This window comes from Equus caballus, chromosome 9 (assembly GCF_041296265.1).
Source record: "Equus caballus isolate H_3958 breed thoroughbred chromosome 9, TB-T2T, whole genome shotgun sequence".
Classification (NCBI taxonomy): Eukaryota; Metazoa; Chordata; class Mammalia; order Perissodactyla; family Equidae; genus Equus; species Equus caballus.
The window spans coordinates 15,376,973-15,386,597 of NC_091692.1; positions in this window are offsets into that span (position 1 = coordinate 15,376,973).

Here is a 9,625-nt window from a genome sequence, read left to right on the forward strand (position 1 = left end):
GTGAACCAAGATGGGAAAGACAACTGACCCTAAGAACACGGAGTGAGTGTGTAAGTCCCATCACACATGAGGATGTGAGGCAGGTGAGGGCAGCACCTCTAAGCCCAGTTGTGCTGTAAGCCAACAGGCCCATGCCTGGGTCACCTGGCAGAAATGATCGCCACAGCTGAAAAAACAAAGCAGGTAATTGATCAACCAGTGATAATCTAATACAACTGTCTCCTAATATTATCTAGACTTCTTCAGGTAGGTTGTCTAGGTGACATTGTTTGCTGATAACTGTGCCTCCAAGAAACCTTTCTGTGATAATTTTGCAAACCCAGAGTTGTACGATAGAATGATATAAATCTAGAGAACTCAGGTCCTTTATTAATTGACTCTGAGTCATTTTTTCAGTGAAAAGATTATTACTGAGCACCTACCATGTGCCAGACCAGTTTAGGTGCATTTACATCAATGCACAAGACAGAAAAATTCCCTTCTCTAAAGATTATACGCTGGGAGCTAAGACAGACCACGAACTATAAACAGAAGTATATCTAATATAAATTCAGATAGTGAAAAGTAACATGAAGAAAGGGTATTGAGAATGACAAGGGGCAGGCAATCTAATTTAAAATCATGGCACAGGAAGGTCTGTCTGAGGAGGCAACACTGAACAGAGACTAAGGCAAGTGACGACAATAGCCTGGGTCAAGGTGGAAGACACAGAAATGGTGAGAAGTGGTTAGATTCAGAATATATTTTGAAGAGAGTGCTGCAGGACTTGCTAATGGATTGGATGAGGAATTTTAGAGAAATAGAGGAATCTGACCTTTCTCAGCATTGATTAACATCAGAAAATGACCCTCCAATTCAGCTGCGTAAGAGTAGGTGCGCCGGGATACGCCCACACCAGTACTAATGTGAAAGAGTTGAAGTTTGTCAAACAACCACTTGACCTTACAGCAACCAGTTAGTGACTAAATTGAACCATCAGTTGCCAAATAAATTCTTGAATTGATTCTACCATTTCTTTCCACAATTTTTGCATGTGTGTCCGTATGTCTATCTTTCTGCTTACTTATATATACTACGCTTACACCCAAGTAGACACCTGTATTGGAAGGACACTAGGTCGGGAGTCGAAGGGTAATGGTTTACAGCCCAGCACTATCGTCCTTTGGGTGAAAAGAATACAACTATCTAGAGATTCCCAAGTGTTTAGATAAGTAGCTGTAATTTCTCCTTTTTATCCAACGGTTTGCTGTCATGTAAAACACAGCAATCATGTGAAGATGTCATCCGAGAATAGCAGTGGCATATCACTTCACTAATGATGCTTTACTTAGACCTGTTCAGACCCAGAAAAGCACCCAGAATACAAGATCATAAGTAAATTGCAAGAACACCGAGAATAATATGACACTCAGCAAATCTGAAGAAAATCTTTGTAATAGTAAATAACACCCATAAACCCAGATGCTAAAATTGAAAATGAGGAGGTAACAGCACCTTGCAAGAAACAAAGCAGTTGGTCCTCAAATGCGAGGTGGTTTATATACTTTTTTAAAAATCAAAAACTTGGGGCTGGCCCAGTGTTGCAGCGGTTACATTCGCACATTCCACTTCTCGGTGAGCCAGGGTTCGCCAGTTCGGATCCCGGGTGCTGACATGGCACCACTTGGCAAAAGCCGTGCTGTGGTAGGCGTCCCACATATAAAGCAGAGGAAGATGGGCATGAATGTTAGCTCAGGGCCAGTCTTCCTCAGCAAAAAGAGGATTGGCAGTAGTTAGCTCAGGGCTAATCTTCCCCGCCCCCCAAAAAAATCAAAAACTTATATCCACTTGGTTTTTCAATTCAGTTCCTTCAGATAAATCAAGTTACTCAACAGTAACAGCATTTAATATTTACGATGTCAGATGTCAAAGAACCCTTACAAATTATTCCACAAAATACACCAATGTGGGAATGCCTAATTTTTTATGGATGAAGGATGAAGAAACTGAGACAAGGTCCCAGCTAATGTCCCGCCTGTGGCAATTGAGCAAGTTGGTGATGGAGCCAGGAGAACATAGAGGACAAGCCAAACAGCACTGTGTGGGTGAGAGACAAGATGCAAACTGAGTTCCCATTTCTAATTGACTCTTGCATTGAATTATGCGGCTACATTGCTTTCTTTGGCATAAATTGCATAGATTCTTTTTTTTACTACTTCAGCCACAGAAGTAGAAATACTTTTACACTAATAGACATGTAATAGACATAATCAAAGTAACACCCATGTATAGAAAACTAGGGGCCGGCTTGTTGGCGCAGCAGTTAAGTTTGCTTGTTCTGCTTCAGTGGCCCAGGGTTCACCAGTTTGGATCCCAGGTGTGGACCTACGCACCACTTGGCAAGCCATGCTGTGGCAGGAATCCCACATATAAAGTAAAGGAAGATGGGCACGGATGTTAGCTCAGGGCCAGTCTTCCTCAGCAAAAAGAGGAGGATTGGTGGCAAGTGTTAGCTCAGGGCTAAGCGTCCTCAAAAGAAAACCCAGAAAACTAGATAAGGTGAAAAATGAAAGACAACTACTCTTTAGAATGTTAAGATGTAGAAAAATATATTAAGGATGGTAATTTCAAAGATAATTATAAATATGTATTCAAATACATAAAATTTGGTGTGACACAATTGTGGATAACGTTGAATTTCATTGAACTTTTGTAAATGATGCCTTCAGGAATCACAAAAGGACATACATGTGAAAATATATACACTAATCCAGAACTAGACGGAAGACTATGACCCAAGGAACAAAATAATTAGAAAAATCATAAAAATAACTTTTGGAAAAATCTGAATGTAATTTAAGTGGGACTGTTGGCAGGAATATTGGCATAATTAACATGACTTTTAAATATTCACAGCAATCTGTTAATAAAATTATCATCCAGAAAGAACGTTCTCAATTATAGCAAAAAAACAAAACAAACCCCCCACTAGGGTACAAATTATCATGCCCAAGACTTGGATGAAATGACGACTTTATGCTCAGCTCTTGAGGTCAACAACCAGCCGAATCAGCTGAGAGATGACTAAAAATATAGAAAGCAGACTTTTATCATCATGGATTAAGGGTTCCTAAAATATCTACATTTTTCCTGCTGCTGATTCATTATGAAACAATGAAAAACTTACCATGCACACACAAGCTAAACTTTCAAACACTTTTGACCTAAAGCGTGTAATAAATATTCTCCTCTCTGGTGCCAAAAGGTCCCGTCAGTTCAGAGAGAATTTGCCTACATAATGCCAGACATCTGGGCAAAAGCTGCAAATTTTGGTCAAGGATTTTAATGTTTTGTCGACATGGTGCCAAACCTCTGGGTATTTGAAAATATCTAGATAATTGACTGACTTTTTACTTTTCATCCAGATGTTTGGCATCAGAATTAAATACCATCTTACTGTTTAAGTGCATTTGTGATGTGAAAAGCACTCACAGTGTACCCTTAATATTAAAAAAGAAAGGTTCAAAGCCATATACGAATTGTGAGCCCAGTTTTGAAAACGAAAATTGTATGTATGCCCGCAGAAAAGAACTCAGAGGGAAACAGACTGAAATGTTTACAGAGATTATTCATTCTCTGGATGGTGGGATAATTGCCGATCTTTATTTTACTTGAAGTTTTAAAAACTTTTTCTAATGTTCTTCAGCGAAACATGTATTGCTTTTATAACCAGAAAAGCATTTTAATTGTGCGATTAGGCAGTGTCAGTTAACTTGGAAACTAAAAAGTAAGTCTCATTTATGGCTTGGCATTGTGTACATACACTTGTAGCTATGAACCTACTAGTAGTTACGCTGGTTTTAGAAAAGCAAGTTCAAACTAAGTTAGCAAAGATATGAAAGCTCTGGGAATCTAGTGACTACTAGGCATATGTGGCTGGAAACAATGGGCCGGACTGGTTTTTTCTCAGTGAATTGACTGGAACTTTTTATTTTGCACGCATCTCAATGTATGCCCACGCACACGTATGCATTCAAGCTCAGAACACCAGATGCTGTTCTCAACATCGTCCGCTGCTTGACTGGTGCATCGAGAAGCCTGCTCCCAACGGTCCCTCCTCTTGACACCACCACTTCCCACTGCCTGTATGCCTTCTGACTCCGGTCCCCTTTCCTCTTTGGGGTTGACAAATTAAATTTAGCTCTTAGTCATTTTCTTGCTGTTGAAAAGTTCCTGCACCGTTAGACATGTAGAATGTTAGGGTCCTCAGCATGTCTGGTCCAAATTCCTTGTTCTCTAGGTGGAGAGACTGAGGCCCAGGGACATTAAACGCCGGGCCTAAGATGTTACAATCAAGTCAAGACACAAAGGGTCGGTTTCCAGCGTGGGGCATTTTTTGCTACACAGTGTTAAAATATTCTAGTCCCTAAATTTCCTCATCTATAAAATAGAATAAATATTTGTATGCAAAGTTCTTTGGGATATTTGAGATAGAAACTAAAATCTAAATATCAAGTATTGTTTTGGCACTCTTTTTTATTGTATTTTATAAACTCTGCCATTAGTAATGCTTAGAAAAATTAGATATAATCTAGATTGAATCTCAAATAGGATCCTAATGAAAATATAAGCTCCTAAAGCCTCAGGATCTTAATTGTTCTGAAATTTTTAAGAAAACAAGTGTTCTTGAGATGATCTAAACAGTTCCAAATTAAATAAAGACCAAATGGTAAAGTTATCTGGAAACTTTTGAAATGGAAAATTTGAGATCCTTTTTAAAAAGTAACAAAACGAATGAAGGACTGTGTCGGCTGATTTTTTTTTTCAGCCTTTGTAGAGAGCAAAGCAACCATAATTCACTGATGAATCCCATACACTCTTCAGTCGTTGTTAATCTTAAAAAGCTGTTCAATAAACAACACAAAGTAAAAAAGCAAACACTATACTCTTTAGTTTATTTTAAACTTCTTTCCATCGTTCAAGAACAAATTGAACTAATCCGAAAAAACACCAGGTAAACAGATCTGAAAGAAAATGGCTGCCTCTTTCCGAACAAATTTAAAGCTATTTAAACTTACAAAATACTAGGCGGTAAAGCTTCTGTCCCTCCAAATGCCTGTCCAATAGGAGAGAAGAAAGAACAAGAATAATCATTTCTACGGCGGCCCGGGGTTCACCAGTTCAGATCCCAGGTGCGGACACGGCACCGCTCATCAAGCCATGCTGTGGTAGGAGTCCTACATATAAAGTAGAGGAAGATGGGCATGGATGTTAGCACAGGGCCAGGCTTCCTTGGCAAAAAAGAGGAGGATTGGTAGCAGATATTAGCTCTGGGCTAATCTTCCTCAAAAAAAATTTAAGGGGCCTGCTGGGTGGTGCAGTGGTTAAGTGTGCACATTCCACTTAGGTGGCCCAGGGTTCACGGGTTCGGATCCTGGGTGCAGACATGGCACTTCTTGTCAAGCCATGCTGTGGCAGACATCCCACGTATAAAGTGGAGGAAGATGGGCATTGACATTAGCTCAGGGCCAGTCTTCCTCAGCAAAAAGAGGAGGATTGGAAGCAGATGTTAGCTCAGGGCTAATGTTCCTCAAAAAAAAAGAATAATCATTTCTAGGCAGTGAGCCCTGCAGTTACGTGCAACTGCTTAACTCAGTTCTTCACAGCCAGACCCAAGAAACACTTCCACGTTGTAAAGAAGATCACAAAACACACACTTAGTGGGTCCTGGAAACACCTTTAACTCTTGACACTTCTAGGTTTTTAAAAAAATTATTTATTTGCTCAAGACATGTAAAGTGTGAAAAGAAGCAAGAAGTTAATCTTTAAATACTTTGTCTTTTCTCTACATTCAAGGTTCTTTTCATGAACCAGGGCTTGGGGCCATAAGGTTACTAGTATGCAGGCTCATTATTGCTCATCTATGTGTGGTATTTATGTTTTCAAAGCATTTCACCATCATTAGCCTCACGTCAGCTAAGCAGCATATTGGCCTTGATGGAAAAATGATCTCATCCAATGTGGAAAATTCTGTTCCTAAAAACCACACCTGAAACAGGAAAACTTCTCATGTCTTTGTCTGTGCCAGAACATTCTCAGAATGGAGGGCTCACAAAGTTGTCCCCAAAATCTTTGCAAAGGGGGAGTTTTGTCTCATGGAATGGACTTTGTTGTTATTGTTGTTGGGGGCATCTTTGTTTGTTATTGGCAGTGATGGTGGTGTTTTTGGTAAATTTTGTTTGTCTCGTTTTGTTTTGGGTTGGTTCGGTTTTTCAGAAAGTAAAAAAAAAGGATGGTTAAGTGAAGTCATTGTCAAAGTCAAAACTGGAGACTGCCGGCGTTCTAAGACAACTTAGCTGATGGTCTAGTGTTACCTTTGAGATAGAACAAAGGTTTTTACGCAGTGAGGCGGTGGGAGGATCAGGGACTCTAAGGACAATTTCCCCAGAGAAAGGTCAGACAACCAAGCAGTCCATTATAAGGAAAGTTTGCAGTCAAGTGTTGATGAAGGGAGCAATTCAGTTCTTTGCACAATTGCTAGTTTTGCATTCTGTCATTCACTCTCTTCTCAAGAACGGTTCAGAGCTGCTGAGCTGTCATGAGCATGACTTGATTCCTATGAATTGACTGTGTTCCAAAAGCTCGTTATTGGAAAACTTTTCCATTTGATGCTAAATATAGGATCTTATATAAACAGAATGTATTACAGGTCAAATCCTGTTAGCACGAATGCTAAGAGGCTATCCAATTTGGAGTTAGGAAGGGAGATGGTATTAGAATTTTATGGTACACATCAAATCTGATTACAATTACATAAAACAAAACTATTTTCAAGCCCTCGTCAATGGGCAACATATTTCAATTGTCAGTAGAAAATCTTTAAGAGTTCTTCAAAATGAGAGTCGCCTTAAATGAAATATGAACTATTCTCAATCTTTTTCATCCCATGGTGACCTCATCCTCCTGAACTTGCATACTTATTCCTGTACCACTCATTTAGAATTTAATCATATATTGCTGTGTGACACGCTCATACACTGTTTAAAGCATACCATTATCTAGCATTTTCCACGTATTTCTATTTGTCTCTTCAACTTGATTGTAATGTCTTTGAGGGCAAATAGCCAGCATTTACTTCTGTGTGTCCTTCCTATTGCTAAGTCTAGAGAAAGTCCTTAGCAAAAGGAAGGGAGAAAGGAATAGAAGAAAGGAACGAGAAGATGGTGTGGCAAATTGGGGAAGAAGAGATGCCCATCTGAAAGGGCCTCATTGGGATTTTGGGGCGGGGGGTGTTATTTAATAAGCAAATCTCTTACTTAATTCATGAATTAAAATAAAGGAAGAGAATAGACCCAGTATAGCTTTCTACTTATGAACAGGATAAGCTTGTAAACTTGTAGCTCTCAAAAGCACTTCTCCCAAACAGGAGTGTGAGTTCATCTTTTAAGCTTTAGAACCAGGTTAATTCACATTCTATCAGTCATCTTTGCACAAAATGGATTAGTTTCATCTGCAATGCACATGTGCAGAAGGAAGCCACTCCCTTCCTTGATGATTCTGCGAGGGCCTAGGGAACCCCTTAGCAGATAGAGGGTCTTCCTTCCTGCCGATGACTCTAGCATTGAACCCATTTGAATGTGTCATAAAACCAGGGGTACTAGTGGGGTGGGGTCTTGACAGGAAACTTTCATCAACAGCCCTTCAGCCATTTAAGTAGCACTTTGGCATGTAAGTTCTCCAATTCCTAGCCCTCTGCGGAATTGACATTAGGCTAATAGACCTCTGGGTTTGCTCCTGCATCTGAAAGTTCTAAGTTAAAAATTTGTTATGTAGGGCAACTTCTGTACCAAGAAAAATTAACCCTTACTCTTCAAGAGAATCTTTGGAACTTCAGTGTGACCTTGATCTTGAATAATATCTGACTGAAAATACAAAACCAAACCTTTGTGACCGTGATGCTGTCTGTCTCTTAGAGAACTGGGTCTTACAGAAAGATCTTTAGTCTTTGGCTCCCAGCTCCTTGCAATTTTTGTAATCTTTACTTTCTTCCATTTACTCCCTAGGGATTGCCCTGTGGACGCAGTGATCAGATAATTAATGTCCAAACCAGGACATATTGGGGTTTGGTTTGATTTTGATATAGATCTTTTTTGCAATTCTTAAAATTGAGGTTTAATTCACACGACATAAAATTCACCATTTTAAAATGTACAATTCAGTGGTTTTTAGTATATTGAGTATTTAGTACATTTATCGCTTCTATCTCATTCCAAAACATTTTCATCATCCCTGAAGGAGACCCCGTACACAGTAAGCAGTCGCTCCTCATTCCTTTTTCCCCCAGGCCCTGGCTACCACTAATCTACTTTTGGTCTCTTCGAATTTGCCTATTCCGAACATTTCATATAGATGGAATCACATAATATTGTATCTGGCTTCTTTTATTTAGCATAATACTTTCAAGGTTCATCCTTGTTGTAGCATAAATCAGTACTTCATTCCTTTTCATGGCCAAATAATATTCCATTGTATGGCTGTACCTCATTTGTTTATCCATTCATCAGTTGATGGACATTTGGATTGTTTCCACCTTTCAGTTATCATGAATGCAGCTATGAACATCCATGTACAAGTTTTTGTGTAAATATCTGTTTTCATTTCTCTTGCATATATACATAGGAATGGAATTGCTGCGTCATATAGGAATTCGTGTTTAACCTTTTGAAGAACCAGCATGCTGTTTTCCACAGTGGCAGCACCATTTTATGTTCCTACCAGCAACTTATGAGGGTACCAATTTCTTCACATCCTCATCAACACTTACTTATTTATTTTATTGTAGCCATCCTCATGGGTGTGGCATGGTATCCCATTGCAGTTTTGATTTGCATTTCCCTAATGATTAGTGATGTTGAGCCTCTTTTCATGTGCTTATTGGCTATTTGTATACCTTCTTTGGAGAAAAGTCTATTTAAGTCCTTTGCACATTTTTAAATTAAGTTGTCTTTTTATTGTTGAGTTGTAAGAGTTCTTTATATATTATGGATACTAGACCCTTATCTGACATATGGATTGCAAATATTTTCTTGAAGATATATTTATAAGTGAGGGAGAGAGCTATTAATGCTTATTCAGATAGAGCAGGCATAAACAGAGATTGTTTCAGGAAAAACAGGACATATGGTCAACCCACCTATGAAGGATCTTGATCCAGCAGGTTGAAGAATAAATGTTATGTTAATTTTAATGGGACAATTGATCTCTCTAAATAATCAAATATAGTTAATCAAACTAAGTACTCTCCCTGCACTACTCATGGTGCTAGCTACTGCGGAAAGGAATCTAAAGAAACATAAAAAAATTTCATGAGCCTTTAAGCAACTTAAGGTCAAAACAAAAGGACAGAAAAGGCATACATATAAAGAAATAACTAATAAGGTAAGGCACTATGTGCTATGGTGGCTTAGAAGAAGAAATTAGTGTTGCAGCACTAAGAGAAGTTTTAGCCTTGAAGGATAGACAGCACTGAGATCTAGAGAAATTTTATTTAAAAAAAGGATATGAGCACCAAGGGCAGTAGTGTATGTACCAGACGTGCTAGAGAGTCAAGAAGTGTCATGCAACGCCATCTGCTTCTATGGCAGAG